Raw genomic sequence first — 17,552 nt, 5'->3', positions numbered from 1 at the left:
TTTAAATTATACACAATCGGAAATAATGTTAATATTAGTAATAAGGAATCATTCTTTGAATATTATGAGGTGATAATTTCGGTCGGAAAGTAGAAAAATCTATCATAAAACTATCGTGGTTTCTGTGATCGTTTGCGGCCAGTAACAGTTGTTAAATCATTCTTTTACACGTTAGAAAAAAATAAGTTTAAGTGTTAACATAACGTTAAGTTACTAAACGAAACGGTTTGCTTTATGGGTCCATGGAAATCTCCTACATATAGATAAAGGGATTGATGCATTGCCATGCTTTTATTAAATTTGATCTCAACTTGTATTTTTGTTCTGAGGCTATTATATCCAATTTATGTAAATAAGCAGTAACCTTGTAAAACGCATGGATACAATCAATTTATATATTTTTATAATTTCATTCCTAAAGAATAAAGGACACATAACATTTTTATGATGAAAAAAAAATACTCGGAGGCTGATGGTCGGATAACTTTAATTACCATAATGCTTTTCTATTATAAAAGCAAAGAAGACGTTTAGGTTGCTAAGCCAATTATGGTTTTTTAGTCGTTTTTCTGTTGTATTGAAACCTCGTACAGAAATAAGGACACAGCTTTTTCATGTGTTATGTAGTTATTCATATAGATTGCAAAACAGATAAATACAAACGATTTAGAAAACAATTATCAAAACCACCATATTCATATTAAGAAAATGTTGCTCATGTTATTTTCCGTCTCTGTAATGGTCTTGTTCATAAGAGATAAGGTGTCCTTCACCCCTGCATTCTTAGGACCATGCACGTTTTGTGAAGACGTCCTGTTCCTGAAACTGCTTTTCATTTGGTCCTTTGGCTATGTGAGCATGGTAAGCTTTCAACTAAAAAAAAAACAGTGTTTGCATGGTGATTGTGTTTTCTTTGCAAAATTGCGTTTTAATGGCATCACTTGTTTATAACAAAAAGACGTAGTTAAATGAAACCAACCAACAAGAGCAGCGCGGGTTTTAACGTATTTTCGGTCTCCAGCCTCAAGTTTTAGATGACGCTGTCAAAATAAAGATATCAAACAAATCTTCAAACCATGATTTAACCGAATGTTCTAACCAAACAAATCGACTGCATTCGCTAAGCAAACTAACTATACCTTGTAAATATGTACAGCTTTTTTGTATTTGGCTGCTCGATCACACTTGACAAAGAGAAAAAAATGCGCATTAAAAAATCCACAAAATCTCACTTAAATTTAGAAAGGAAAAAATGAGTTTGATAGTTAATTTCACTATGGATTCGACCATTGAGATGTCGAACAGTAGGAATTAACGACAGATGAAAATATATTTGTTATTGCGAATATGTTTTTATAAGGTGAGATGTCAGTTATTTTGGTCATCCCTAAAACATTTTGATAATTTTAGTCACCGGTAATATTTATTATATTTATTATTAAAGTTTAAATTATAAATGAAATATAGAGTTTTAAATACAATACATGCAACAATAAACAGGTTTCCTATCTATATTAGCTAGTGGATGTGCCACAAATTTATGCCACTCTTAAACTTACCCTATACCCATTCAAAAATATCATTTTGACTCTGCATCTTTCTGTTTACGTAAATGATCCGATTGTCTTTTAGTTAATATTTTTTTTTGGTAAGAAAAGATATATCTTGTTACTAACCTGCCTTGGTTTACAAGGATACTAGTAGGATTTTTATTTCTTTCTTGTGTGAAATATGGTGGATGATAGATGTACAGTTAACACTGATTTCTATGGGTTTGTATATGCTGTAATTTGATTAAACAAAAGAAATTTCTTACCCAGGTACCGTACTTGAGATGATCGGGAATAGCTTCGATACTATCTAAAGCAAAGACCAGAAGGGTGGCCAAACAGAAGCTGACAACTAAGATATTGGTCATCTTGGCATCAGTGTAGGTAAAACTGAAAAAAAAATAGGTATATACATGTGTATTTGTTTTACACCTTATTAGACATCAGAATTTACTGCTAGTTTTGAAAATAAGCAAGTAAATGGATATTCTTAAGGAAAGTTAAATATATATAACAACTTTAACAATTGTATGCTTATGTGTTACGTTTTGCATCCTGGGCTGCATTTTACAAAAGAACTTACGACAAAGTCGTAAATATTAACAGTTTCATAAAATGATCTTTAAAGAACAAAATTGACATACAACCATTTGTTTACAAATATTTCAATTACCATAATTATATTTTCCAGCCATAAGAAAAAAAATCATACATTAGTTGAGGATTTATTAGCATTCGTTATTTTGGTCTTAAGTCGTAAGTTCTTTTGAAAAACGCAGCCCAGAACTCTATGTGTTTAATGTAAGTGACAAAATATATATGCAATGTACATTTCTTTAGACATGAATATAGCAATATTAAACCATAATAATACTGTTTAAAAAAATAAAGATTAATGGAATGTCTAACTCTTGCTCATCTTATGTTGGTCATTTAACTCTTATTTTAAAAAGACATCAGTGTATCAGAATATACATGTAGCAAGAAATTCTTATCATAGTTTTGGCTTTCCAGTGGATCATGTTAATTATTAGTTCCTCATAGATCATAAATATATTTTTATTTTTATTTTTTTTGGAGGGGGGGGGGGGGGGGCAAGAGGTACTGTGATCAAAAGTGATAGTCCAGCTTATATCCAAACACTTGAATGGTACTTTTAGAAAATTATGGATGCTTCTTTTTCCTGTCATGACATCATGACCCTCGCGTCATAAGCAATTATTGTGTGAAGCAAGATTTTCCATTGTTTCTTTATAAAAAGATGTGGACCGGACACGAGTTTTGCACTTTTCCTGCCATTGACCTTGACCTTCCCAAATTGAACTTGAGTTAAAAGCAAGACACATCTTCGGTCGTAAGCAATGTTTGTGTGAAGTAAGAACTGCCAATGTTTATCCATCAGAAAGATTTTGCACAGGCAGACGGACGGACGGACAATTTGTTTGCACCCAAACTTCTTTTGCGGTCGGTATTAAAACACAAAGTGAACAATTTATGTCCTGATAATAAAATCGAAACTTTTTCTTTTTTTTTTTTTTTTTTTTTTTTTTTTTACAGTATAAATCCTTCTGAGAGGAAATGATGAATAACATTTTCGGAGCTTGTTAGAATTGCAGCATGCAAGTCATTTTTGCGACCACTCGTATTTGTTTCAAGGTCAGAATTTCAAAAAGATCTGGACGTAAATGAATTTTCAAAAGTTATGTAGACTGAAGTGCCGTCGGCAAAAAAGTTTGATATTGCATTCGATATTAACCACTAAGTCGTTTATAAAAATAAAGAAAAGGTGTGGACCTAGTCATAAGCTTGTACATGTATTAAGTTGATATTGCAATATGTAATTGACAAATGTATGAGCCGATTCAATTGATTAAGTAGCATGAAAATATGTAAGACAGCATAAAAAGTACCCTCTTGATACAATAGGCCTGGGAAGATCAGTAATTCCCTTAAGATGGCATTCCATGCTAAAAAGCCAAATGGTTCATGTGTATGACAACGACGAATGTCTCACCTGATAAACAAAGTCAAGGTGACTGTTTTGTCCAATCGAAATATTCAATATAAATAAAATAAGCAGAGGTGCACAAATTGCACATAAAGAGGTGAAATCCTCAAATATTGCTTTCAAATTAGCACAAATACTTAAAATGTATCGAGATAGCGTATAATTGTTTTTGGATCATGTAGAAATGTGTAATAAAGACCAGTAATGAGCCTATTAACGGGTCATAAAATACTAATAAACCTCTACCGTTTACTACAGTTAGTCAGATCAAAAGTATGGACTTGATCGCATTTACTTAATGAAATGAGAATGTTGTAGCGTGCATATAAAATGGGGGTGCAAGTAAAAAACTCTTCAGCGGTCAACAGGAAGCAATCTCTTTGCATTCTTTCCTTAAACAGACACAAAAAATAAATAGAATTGCGCGCATTCTAAATTTTGGGATTTTGTAATAAATTTTAATGTTGATATATTGCAATAAAAACTTATATATATATATATATATATATATATATATATATATATATATATATATATATATATATATATATATATATATATATATATGGTTAAAATGTCATAATAAAAGGTTTTATCTGAATAAGGAATAGTCGAATAAATTCTGTCTTTCTGCCTGCTCCTTTTTAGACATATTGAGACAAGGGCTATTCCCACGATGTAGAGGAGAAAGGTAACACCTTGGTTAGGGCAGCGAACAGGTAGGGATATTACACATATACCAATGCATTTTTCTGATTATAGATATCAAATAAATTCAGGTTCCAATTCTATTCTCAGTGCGTGAATCCAATGAAAACAATTGCAATCACATGGTAATCAAACAAATGTCCAAAGCAACTCAGTTTATTAACTTAGAATCTGGATAGGTTCAAATGATTTGTTAACAAATATGTATTGTGGTATGGCTTTCCATACACGTAATTCACGAACAACTGAATATTAAAATCCTAGTTGCTAAATCTTTGATCGTTTTGTTATCTTTATTTCTCCTTGTACGAACATCTTTCGGGATTGATTTGAGCCTAGGTTTAGCTCGGGGGCTAAGTATGAGAATAGTTATTAATATGATCCACTCTAAATATTACTTTAAAAATTTCAATTTTAAATACTTATTCTAAAGTTTGATTTTTATCGAAAAAAAAAGCTACAATACATTAATAATGAAACATGAAACCAAAACATGTTGATTAACAAACACCATTCAGTGTACATATGGTCATAAAATATAGAATTTGAAATCGTTATGTAACAAATATCCTGTAAACTTAAAAAAAATCCTAAAAAGAAAAAGCAAAATGTTTGTATCCATGGCGATTTATTTTTCATAACTAGTTTTCACAAATTCGTGTAATGATTTACACGAGTTGATTTAAACGAAAAAAATAGTAGTTCAATCCACTCAACGGAACAGCGCGAATATTCATATTGACGTCATCTTGGTTTCCAGCCTCCTTTATTATTTTGCGCTGTCAAAATTAAGATTATACGAAAAGAGCTAAAACATCTAAACCATGATTTAACCAAATATTCAAATGTGAGAAATGCATAATACTCGAATAGCATATTTTAAATACACAAATCACTTTACCTTGATAATCAAGACAGCCTTTTTATCTTTCGTTCCATGTTCAAACTTTTTTAATGAAAAAAAAAACACACATTAGGAAAATCAAAAACACATTCACTTTAACTCGGACAAAAATTAGAATATCAGATTTAATCAATTAAACGGATTGCACATGCCTCGAAGAAACAAAATTAACGATAAATAAAAATGATGTAAGTAAGACAGCTAATGTTAGTTAAGCATTAAATAAGGCAAATAAAAAAATAATGAAAAGGGTTTAAAGGGGCATGGTAACGATTTTGGTCAAAAATTATTTTTTTGATTTCAATGTTTAAAATGCTTTTGTAAGGCATTTTCAATAGGCAACCAAAATTTGAGTGTCATTTGTTGAGTTGTAAGCGAGTTACAAAGCTTACAATTCCTCGCTATATAAAAAACAACTTTTGTTTACATTTTGAACGCTGAAGTGAAAACTCCATTTTTAGATCTAAACTGAATGTGTTAATTAATAGGAACTGTTTTTTTTTTATTTATGCTTAAAATGAATAAAAATATAGACAAATCAACTTGAAAAAGATTTTTACTGGTATATTGAACCTATGTAAACTAAAACAGGGCACGAGCCTTGTTTATATGACGAAGAATTGTGAGCCCTGCATCTTGCTTAAAACTCATCGACGGGCACCCAAATTCCATCTGATCATTAGAAATGCATTCATAAAGCAATGCAAATAATAAAAACAGAAAAATAGAATATTACCAAAATCGTGACAATGCCCCTTAAATAAAAAATCAGAAGAAAAAGAAGAATAGTTATGTTACTCTTTAACTGTAAGCTAAAACTATCTTAAACTATCGTTTTGAATATAAACTGTTCTTTTTTCGTAATTAGGTTAGACGTCTTAAAGTTATAGTTATATAACAATATAGAAATGTGTTATGTTATGTTTCTTTCCTTAAGACGAATAAATTGGTTTCTAACTAACACGTATACAATTTTTTTTTAAAATGGAAATAAAAAAAAAAACAGAACCAAATAAAGTTTTTTTTTTTTTAACTTTTTTCTAGTATCTAAATATATTTGTAAATGAATTGTAAATAGAAAGACGATAGTTTTTTTTTTTTTAATATGATTGTAGAGGCCACATCTGATATAATTTTTACAAGAGTTGTTTACCCTTCTATGGTTTGTAACATCATGATGGAACACGTCGGTACTTTCCAATGCAACGATCAAAGCTAACAAGAAAAAGCTGACAACAAGGATATGGGACATTTTGGAATTAGTGTAGGTTATTGTAGAGGAAACTGTAAATAAATTAAAACTGTTTTTAAAACCTTAATTTTATCTCAAAATCTATCATCAGCTTAAAAACCACTCCCCACCAAAAGAAAAAAAAATCGAAGTTGCTCCAAAAATGCCATTTTTTAAAGACTAGTCTAATATGTCACAGACGTAGTAAAGTTATTGTTGACAAGCAAATCGCGTTAATTAGTTCGTGTAACGTGGGTGATCGTTCGTGTGACATGCGGGATCGTGCGTGTATCAGGAAAATTGTTTTTTTACCATGCGTGTTCGTGCGTGATCGTGCGGTTTTTTCGCTTTGTAACTTTTTTTACGGAATGCAAGGATTTATTCGTAAAAGAACAACAGGTAGTTTTTGTAAAACAATGTGAATTAAAACTTTTTTATAGAAGAACATTGACAGTTGTTAACATTCATTCTCTCTTTCGTCGTTAAATACATTTAGTATTTCCTTAGCTCATTCAATACTTTGTTCGGTCGAGTTAGTTTTGCATAATTTTATAATCAGCTTATATCAAACATTCCTTGTGTCTTGACACATAATTTCAATCATATTAGCAAGAGCCACACGTTTAATGAAAGCGGTCAAGCTTACATATTAATCGTTTAAAACTAAACGATAATTCCAAACGTTTTTCTTTCAAATGAGAGTACGATACGCATTCCGATCTGGTACATTGTATAAACATTTGTTTGAAATAAAATTTATTTAGACGCTTTAACATTTAGAATATATAGAAACAAATCAACTATGTACCATAAATTATAAACATATTGGATAAGAAAAATCGAAATTCTATGGAACCCAGGCACGTGGCATCGTTTTTTAAAGTAGGGGGGGGGGGGGCAGATTTATTAAAAAAAACTTGACAAGCCAAAAAAATAGAAAAACCCAAATCTTTCGAAAATCCTAATCGTGGGAGGGGGGAGGGAGCCCCCCTGCCCCCCCCCCCCCCCCTGATGTTACGTGCCTGGAACCAGGTAACAAATTAACCTGTATTCCGAATAATTAAATCGTACGTAAGGAAATTGGATTACATAAACAGTCAGCTCGTATATAAATAATTTTGTGTAGTTTATGTATTATCTTTATTTCTTTTACATTTAATTTTCTTAAACTTATGATAGAAGTTAATATTCGTTATGGAGACAACAAAATAATTTGTCTGTGAATCCTATATATTTGTGTATGAATGTGTATGATTGTTTACTCGTAAAATACAAATCAGTGCATGACTAAAGTACATGCTGCTTTTCAACAAAACACAAATATAAAGCAATACAAATTAAAGCAATACGTTTCCTTAATTCTAATCTTAAAAATAAATTTTGATTTTGCGTGTTTAATGATGTAGAATCCTTCGGGTGCGTGTTTTATCGTTTTTGTTCGTGTATCGTAAAAATTCAGTAAGTTAGTAATCGTCTGTGTATCGTGCGTGATCGTTCGTATATCGTCCGTGATCGTTCGTTTATCAGAATCGTGCGTGGCGTTTGTCAACAATAACGTTGCTACCACAGTACAAATATTTTTTGTTCTTGTTTGTATATAAAATTTAAAAAAAAAACGTAAGTTATTTTACATTTTCGAACTCTTCAACATCTTTTAATGATGTGTTTATAATTTGGTCGTTATAGAAAGGAACATTAACTAATCAGGATATTGCAAATTGCAAATAATCAGCCTTTTGGGAAAACCCTTACAGTCTTTTATGTGAACTGTATCAATAATCCATGTCAACCCGTATCCAGTGAAATGGATAAGGTGAAAGGGTACCCTATATGCAATATTTTGCCAAAAAATGACTCAGTTCAAAAGCTAGTATTTATTTTATAAATTATCGGAAATCCAAATCCTAGCAATATTCACACCTCTGATATATGTACAATTGATCTGCAAAAGAACATTTTCCTATCTTGAAAACTGTAGGAGGAGTTATCCGTACAATGAGGGTACCCTATATGCACTATTTTGCCAAAAAATGACTAAGTTCAAAAGCTGGTATTTTTTCATAAATTATCGGAAATCTAAATCCTAGCAATATGCACACCTCTGATATATGTGCAAAAGAACAACTTCCTATCTTGAAAACTGTAGGAGGAGTTATCCGTACAATGAGGGTACCCTATATGCAATATTTTGCCAAAAAATGACTAAGTTCAAAAGCTGGTATTTTTTTCATAAATTATCGGAAATCTAAATCCTAGCAATATGCACACATCTGATATATGTGCAAAAGAACATTTTCCTATCTTGAAAACTGTAGGAGGAGTTATCTGTACAATGAGGGTACCCTATATGCAATATTTTGCCAAAAATGACTAAGTTCAAAAGCTGGTATTTTTTTCATAAATTATCAGAAATCTAAATCCTAGCAATATGCACACATCTGATTTATGAACAATTGATCGCAAAAGAACAACTTCCTATCTTGAAAACTGTAGGAGGAGTTATCCGTACAATGAGGGTAGCCTATATGCAATATTTTGCAAAAAAATAATTAAGTTCAAAAGCTGGTATTTTTTTTTATAAATTATCGGAAATCTAAATCCTAGCAATATGCACACCTCTGATATATGTGCAATTGATCTGCAAAAGAACAACTTCCTATCTTGAAAACTGTAGGAGAAGTTATCCATACAATGAGGGTACCCTATATGCAGTTTTTGGCCAAAAAATGACTAAGTTCAAAAGCTGGTATTTTTTTAATAAAAAATCAGAAATCTAAATCCTAGCAATATGCACACCTCTAATATATGTACAATTTATCTGCAAAAGAACAATTTCCTATCTTGAAAACTGTAGGAGGAGTTATCCATACAATGAGGGTACCCTATATGCAGTTTTTTGCCAAAAAAATGACTATGTTCAAAAGCTGGTATTTTTTTCATAAATAATCAGAAATCTAAATCCTAGCAATATGCACACCTCTAATGTACGGAAAATTTATCTGCAAAAGAACAACTTACCATCTTGAAAACTGTAGGAGGATTTATCCGTACAATGAGGGTACCCTTTTGGCAGCCGCCCGCCATTTTCACCATAAACCCGGTTGAAAATCAAATAAAAATATGCAATTTTGGATTTTAAATTTTTTTTTTTTAAACTTATTCAATAAATATAAAATAAAAGCCCCACACGGATTCGAACTCGTGTTCTATGGTTCGCAAGACCGATGCTTTAACCACTGAGCTATGGTGATAGAAAACCAATCCGAGAGATACAAACAGTTAACAAATCATTTAAGTCGCCATTTTGTAACGTAGTCTCTTAAAAAGAAAAAATATAAGTCTTGGTTTAGTAAGGTGCCTTAAAGGGAATATAAAAACAGTGATACCTTTTGGACGCGTGTTTGTAACCAGATGTTTCAGAAATCACCGCGAGGTTACTCGGGAAGATTATGCGTCATGCCATGTGTTCTGAAGATCGAACCAATTCAACAAAACAACAACATTAACCCCTAGCCCCTACAAACCCCCAAATATTCTAAAGTTATAGAAAATGTGTGGAGTGGTGATATCTCGAGAGCAACAGGGAGTGAACGAAATATTAATTGCACCTGCCCAGAAAAAAAAGGTTTTAACACATATAGAAAGCTCCCGTTGGTGTTTATTTACAGCCTCTATTAGGGGTTACATATGCTATTTATCATTATTATGCCTTCTGTCAGTTTGTCACTATATATTCAATACTCATCTATTTTCGCATAGTATCAAAGGATTCATATAGCATAAGCATACTATGCCGAAATAGAGCACGGCAAATGTTTTCAACGAAAATCTTTCTTGCGCCGACAGCGGGATTCGAACTCACGACGCTAAAATCATTCCTGCTAGAAGCCCAACGCGTTACCGCTACGCTAAATTAGCCGTTATTACAATCTTTGGTATTTATATATATAAAACGTAGATATATACGACTGACATCAAGCAATTAAAATTATTATTTTTTCCAAAAACACTTCATCATTGACGGTAATTTTAAAGTTAAATTTTTTTATAAACTTTTGAACAAATTGATTGAACATTTTTCAAAGAAATTCTACATGAGAATCACAAAAACGTTTTTTTCAATGACACTTGATAAAGAATGTACAAGAAAAAAATTCAATGAGATTTCGTCTGCTAAACATTTCGAGTTTTCTTGGTAAGGCCAAACGTCTCTCATTTCTTGAAACGAACATAAACAATTGTTGACCTTTTATTGTACAACAACTTGTTGATTAAATAAACAATCAAATTAATTAATTAATTTGAAGAAAAAAGAAACAAACGCTTGCTTTCCCGGTGATTATTTTAGGGACTTGTAAACACTCGAACGTCACAGCTACTTATAGCAAAGTACGTCAGTTTATTCAACAGTCGGCTCGTGCACTATGTATCAAACCCTGACTACTATTTACGCAAAGTACATGCACAACACAACACTATTATATAAATATCGATCAATTATCTGTTTATCTATCTTTCCACTTGCATCAAGAATGCATTTTGATTATTCACCCATTTATCTTTTTTAAAATTAATTTATCTTCCGACAAATTTTTCGATAACTTAAGAAAACGACAACATTCCTATCGAAACGTACCCAAAACATGTTTTCAGAATTACATGCATACAATTATTAATTTAAGAAATTCCATTGTAAATGCAATATACTAAATAAACACTAAAAGATGAACATTTATGCAAGATTACAAAACGGATAACAAATTTAATATTTATGTATTGCATCACATAATGAATGTTTGTGTACGTAAAGGAAGAAAGTAAATAGACAAGTCAGATATATTATAAAGAACTTACCTTTCTGTGGTCTAAGAACAAAACTGATTGTCAGCTGAGCTAGATTTCTAAAATGTGATTGCATAATACAGTGGTTATCAAATTTGCAATTGCTATATTTTTATCTCAATCGTGGTATATTTCTTTAATTTGTTTATTATTAGCCTCACGACCATCTGTTTAAAGCATAAATGCATTCACTGTTAAGTAATTCCGAGCTGAAATTACATCAATATGCTCATATTACGCTGCAACATGTAGTATGAAAGGTGACACTGTCCTATAAGCTTCCATAAGTTCTATAAATTCGACAAAAAATATCATTACGCAATGTTGTTCGACTTTTATAAGCCATTGTATCTTCAAATATTATATTTTTAATTGTCCTTGTCTGTGATAACATTACGAATCGATTTTGAGCCCCAAAACCCAATAACTTCAAAAACATAAGCGACACAAAATGGGCGTGTCTTTTAGCATAACCGAAAAACGGCATTGGCTGCGCCGCGTAGTAATACATAGCATGTGCTACATAAAAAAAATATTGGTTTTAAAACAATGTTGTTTTTCATCGTACACAGTTGGAAATAATGTAAATATAGGTAATAAGGAATCATTCTTTGAATATTGAGAGGGTATAATTTCGCTCGGAGGGTAGTCAAATCTATCAAAAAAGCCCTTCTGGGGTTTATTGGATTTGACCATGCCCCGACAGAAATTATCACCTCATAATACTCAAAGAATGATTTCCTATTCCTTAACTAATTCGTGGTTTTTGTGATCAGTAGGCCTCACTCTTATGTTAATTATGCGGTGAAAGATTGAGATAATTTCATTTTTAAAAAGGTTACAAATTTGGAACATTTCTGTGATTTGCTGAATTACATTTTATCATGCGAACCTATTTTACATGTATCGTTTACTTTGTAATAAAAGATACGTTGGGATTCTGTATGTCAATAGCAACAAAATATGTCAAACCCAAGGCCTAAATCATCATAAATATCCTTCTATATATTAACAACATCTAATAGAGTTTTAACTTCTTTCAGTAAAAAATAAAACTATTTTCCATAAAATTACTCTATTAACAAACAAAGTCGCTACAGATTTTAACATCTGGTGCATTTTTTAGTAATCATTGAAAACAAAATATCTTATTGCATTTTGTATGTATCATTATTACGATCATATTTGTATGCTAAAATATTTTTTCTGATCATCAGCTTTTACAATTGTTAGTAATCTATCATATATAAATCTACATACATGCATGCCAGTTTAATACTTCTAACTCTAAACCTTTCCAACTGAAATCGATATATTTCTGCTAAGGGAGGAACGGTGGTAGATATACCGGCCTATATAGAGTTATTCAGAAATTCGTTTGTGATTTCCGATTCGGGGCCATGTTCGATAATTTTATGTATTTTGCAGTGTCCATATCTTCATCAATGAAAATCAAAAACATCTGACAATTTTAGGCAATGCAACCCGACACCATCACTTCCAAATCCAAGTAAAGTTTCAAATGACCGATGCATTTGGAAAATATACTTCTCTCGTTTCGTTCTCCAGGATTTAACAACCATACAACAGCTAACAGGCACTGTGTAGGATTTTAATCAATTTTTTTAGCTATTGTACACATTAACTTACCCCTTGTTAACTAATTTTAATCGAAAGCAGAAGCAGAAACTTATGGGCTATCATATTTTTACCCCAAATTATACTTAAACATTAAAGTAATATGAGCTGTATTTTTTAGAATTTTATTTTGCTGTAAAAACCTGCTACTATGGTAAGTCTGCATAAAACTTAAATTTTTATGATAAATAAGGTTTGAAAAAATCATTAATTTCTGTTAGAGGAAAGATATCTCTTCCAAGAAACATAAAGCAAATCAATTTTTGTACAGGACGACAATAATTCAATTTCGCTCCAATTAAGGTTCCTTAACGGCCCTTTTCACAAAAATTTGACGAAAAGAAATTCAAAAACCATGATATTATTGTCATTTAAGTAGAAAATAACATTTTCGCAGCTCATATTGCTTTAAGCTAACATATGACGCTATGTATGTATCAAAAACTATTTTTTATAAACCCTACAAAAAGAAACAGAATACAAAATTGCAGCAAATTTACTCACTTTTGTCACTATAGTATACTGTAATTTTGTAAAATATATGGATAATATCAATGCATTTATCTTTTTATTTTATTTATATAGTTTGAAAGACAAATAATAGATTTAAAGACCAAATATACGTGGAGGCAAAGGGCATTTGTATCCCCTGAAACTTTGTTTTCTTTTATTCTTCAGCATGGAAAACCTTCAACTGAGAAAAAAGGTGAATATTATAATTTCTTTTGTGCCAAACCGAGTTTTTTTTATCAATCGTTTCCATGTAAAAAAAAAAAATGCACACCAACCAAGAATAGCAGCGCGGGTTTTAACGTCATTGAGGTTTCCAGCCTTCCGGCGCTGTCAAAAGTAAGATAATATGAAAAAAAAAATTCAAACCTTAAAACCATTATATAACCGAATGTTTAAAAGAAAAAAGAACCACTGTACTCGACAAGCAAAGTATTAATAACTTTACCTGGTATATACGTTCAGCCTTTTTGTTTATGACTCCCCGTTTGCGTTTACACTTGTTAAAGAGAAAGAAGCGCATTATAAACAGCAAACATTAACTTTAACGAAGAAAGAAAAAAGGACAATAGGTATAGTCTTTGTTCAAAGAAAATGCTTACCCAACCGTATTGGAAATCATCTTCAAATGCTTCGATACTCTCAAGTGCAAATAGAAGAAGGACGGACAAACAAAGCTAGCAACGAAAAAACGGGTCATCTTGGCATGGATATGTGTAGGAAACACTGGGGAAAAATCGGAATGGTGCATCGTCACGACATGTCTTACATCCGTTTCAAAAGCCATTTTACAAAAACCTATACATCGCTTTATTGACCCCCCTCTTACGAGGGAGATAAGATAGAAAATAACCGAAAGACTGAGAATATATGTCATTCTGTTCGCGTATTAAGCTATAGTCTGTCCCAAGTTATGGCTTCCATCCCTTTTCGATGATTTTTAATAAAAATTAACATGCCTGTGAAAGGAATACAGTTAAAATCGATAAAGGGGGTATGTCCAAGATATCTTTATTGAACAATTAACATTTTTTACTCTTTAAAGTTCACAGGAACGAAAACCAATTTCCTACGGAGATTTATAATGGGAAATGTTTACATCTTATCTCCACTCGGAAATACTCGGGTTACCTAGCGCAATTTTTCAACGTTATCGTTTAGGCTTATTAATAGCTGATGCAATGCAAAATCCCCGTAGATTTTCTATTTTTGGATGTGTATTGAAACCTGAAGCGGTAGAGGGGGGGGGGGCGTTTCAAAACAGATAATCTGGACATTTTTTAAAAATTAGTTGATGGACATAGTTTTAGCACAAGGGTATTTATGATTATTGAAATATCAAGCAAACAGATGTGGAAGCAAAAACTCGGAACAGAGTATAGTCTGAATATCAGAGTTTATGTACAGAGAATATGAAAACTAAATAATAAATATGATTAGTGTTGGCTGCTTCTCTGCAACTAGCAATGCATTTGTGTGGCTAATTGTATTCAGCGCGTCGGCACGCCCATCTCATCTCTTTTCTTATAAGTAAAATCTTCCCGTAGTAAAACACTCGAACGACGTCGATTTTTCTTCATTTTTAAGCATTATCGCTTACATTCATGTCAAGAAATATCGACCCCGATAGTTATTACTTGACAAATAGCTTTGATTCACTTTTATAATGGTGGCGGTAGAGCTTTTATGTGTCGCAGATTTATTCTTAAGTGACACAAACCAATGTTCTTTGTATTTCGTTTTTAATTCATGATTTGACCATGGATATTGTCTATTTAGCTATAACTTTGAGCGGATAGAGCTTTGGCTTTTATTTTCATTGAACATCACCTAACAATATTTTTTAATCTTTAATCTAACATTGATCCTGGGGACTAGCCTATATGCCATATAGGGTATCGGTGTTTTACAAACACAAACTGTCCGTATTTATTAATACCAACTAGAATATAAGTATAATCGTCTGGAAATTGGACTTGTAGAGTCGATAGCACAACTGGCCTAACATATAAACTGGGCAATGGGGTCGTCAAGTATGTAAATTTACGTGTATAGCTAAATGATTTAATCACAAGATTTGTTCATACTGTCCTCAGAGTGAATGTTATTAAATATTTGACTACATGCACACAGTTTATCGTCTTCTGAGCAATTATGAATATGATTAGCTTTATGGCATTTTCTATAACTTCAAATTTATCAAGTGAGAACTTCTTGCGAATTGAAATAATAAAACAAGGTCAACTACAGCACATGCACACAGGATAACTAAATAATATTATGTTTCACTCGATCTTGGTCTGATTTCTAGAATGGCATTTAGCATTACATGAAAATAACATGAAGTTTGATGAAAAAAAAAGTAAAATTGTATTATAACGAACACATCAAACAAACAAAATTCACAGTATTAAAACAGTTAAGATTGTTTTCTCATTCATTTGGCATCTCTACATTCTTATATAATAAATGTTTCTAATAGATTTCTATTTCAAAAAACACCAAGTGCCCTATTTAAATCAAACTCATTGATAACAGGATTATTTATTACTTTGTGAATCAATTACCATCGTTGTTCACAACTCATTCTGGCAGAATGAACTTCTTGCCCGATGAAATCGATAATCTAATTTACAAACAAAATCTGTTGCGTGAGCGCGTGGACGCGCCACATACAATTAGCCAATTAGCCATTTGTGTCATGTCATATGTAGCAAACATATTAAACGTAAATTGTAAACTGGGTCAGAGGTTCAGGCCTGTTTGGGGGGGGGGGGATTTGCACATAAACTTTTAATGCATATAATGTAAGAAAAACTGACTTCATAATTATGTTAAGCAGGGATTTCTTTATTAAATCTGTAAACTTTATGTCCCCTGGATTATGGATTTTTAATTTGATGCGGGGCCAAAATGAATGTATAGTGTCAATGCATATAATGTTTAAAAAGCATCTTTTCTACTCCTAGCTGCTGGTATGTACCTCCCGGTCTGAAAGCTATAGCTTTCAGGGTCTGAAAGCGATAGCTTTCAGGTCGTCCATCTGAATTTTTTGAGACCGAGGGCTACAGACCTTCATCTACTCTACACCTACTCACCTGGATGGAAAACTGAAATCAAAATTTTGTAGACCAGGAAGCCCCTACCTAAATTATAAATTCCATATCCCTTGAGGTAGGGGTTTTGATACCATGCCGAGGCCAAAATTGTCACATTGTGTTTAAGTAATTAATAATAAAACAAAACATTTTCTTTACTTCTGCTGATACTGAATAAAAACTGACTGCATACGTAAAAAAAGAAAAAAAACCTGTCTATTAAATTTTTTAATTTCATATATCCAATAAAAGGATTTAAATCGGGGGGGGGGGGGGGGGGGGTACGCTCCAGTTTTCAATGCAGGGTGTGGCCAAAATGGTTATTTAGTTTTAATGAACATGTTTAAAAAACATCTACTGACAAAGAATAAAAACTTTTTGCGTAATTAATTAGAAAAAAAAGACATGAAGCTGTAAAAAAAAAAACTGGAAAAAGGACCCAACAAGTTGAACAATTATTGTTCTTAAAATCAAAACATAAATCCTAGTTTATTTTACAATTTCAATTGTTTTAAAACAGAATGGTGATGAGGATTTCGGCAGTTTCACTCGTAGATGGCGTTTTGTATCACAAGATACTGAGTGAGAACTGTATTGATTTAAATTTAGATAATTTCTAGAACTTACCTTTGTTGTTGTCGGGAAAAAAGGCTGACTTGTCCACTAGGCTGTCCGCAAAGCTAACATTTATAAGTTTGAATATAACACGCAATGAAGCTAATTATGATTTGTTATGATTATATACAATGTATATCCAAATCGTGATTCACTCCTTTAAATGTTTTATCAATAACTTCACGATCAGGTATTTTAAGCCTTCAAACTTTAACTTTTTACAGAATTCTCCGGTGCAAATGACATCGATACGATGGTTCAAAATACAACATGTGGCTTAAAGGAATTAACCTGCTGCGACGTAAAAAAAATTACGGACTGAACAAAAAAAATATGATGATGTCAGACTCAGAGTCTAACAGGAGACGATCTGGCTGGGTTTTTTTAAGCTAACGTTCACTAAATTAATTTAGTGAATTTTACAAACTCGTTTAATTAGTTAAAAGAA

At 31.9% G+C, this 17,552-nt stretch overlaps 3 long non-coding RNA genes across 3 annotated transcripts; all 3 read right to left on the bottom strand.

The window, feature by feature from the left end:
- Positions 1 to 661: 661 nt before the first annotated feature.
- On the bottom strand, positions 662 to 1,942 carry LOC136273565 (uncharacterized). The gene is made up of 4 exons (XR_010711733.1): positions 1,817 to 1,942; positions 1,140 to 1,184; positions 980 to 1,040; positions 662 to 873 (listed from the first exon to the last, which is right to left on the bottom strand). It is a non-coding gene; the product is annotated as an uncharacterized lncRNA (long non-coding RNA).
- Positions 1,943 to 4,890: 2,948 nt separating this feature from the next.
- On the bottom strand, positions 4,891 to 11,389 carry LOC109620504 (uncharacterized). Its single transcript, XR_002201195.3, has 4 exons — positions 11,256 to 11,389; positions 6,324 to 6,454; positions 5,168 to 5,212; positions 4,891 to 5,045 (listed from the first exon to the last, which is right to left on the bottom strand). It is a non-coding gene; the product is annotated as an uncharacterized lncRNA (long non-coding RNA).
- Positions 11,390 to 13,465: 2,076 nt separating this feature from the next.
- Positions 13,466 to 14,099, bottom strand: LOC117687223 (uncharacterized). Its single transcript, XR_004600205.2, has 4 exons — positions 13,994 to 14,099; positions 13,840 to 13,890; positions 13,670 to 13,721; positions 13,466 to 13,575 (listed from the first exon to the last, which is right to left on the bottom strand). It is a non-coding gene; the product is annotated as an uncharacterized lncRNA (long non-coding RNA).
- Between the last annotated feature and the right edge of the window lie 3,453 nt (positions 14,100 to 17,552).

Source organism: Magallana gigas, chromosome 1 (genome assembly GCF_963853765.1).
Source record: "Magallana gigas chromosome 1, xbMagGiga1.1, whole genome shotgun sequence".
Classification (NCBI taxonomy): Eukaryota; Metazoa; Mollusca; class Bivalvia; order Ostreida; family Ostreidae; genus Magallana; species Magallana gigas.
The sequence above is the reverse complement of the archived record's forward strand: the minus strand, read 5'-3'. Positions and strand labels throughout refer to the sequence as shown.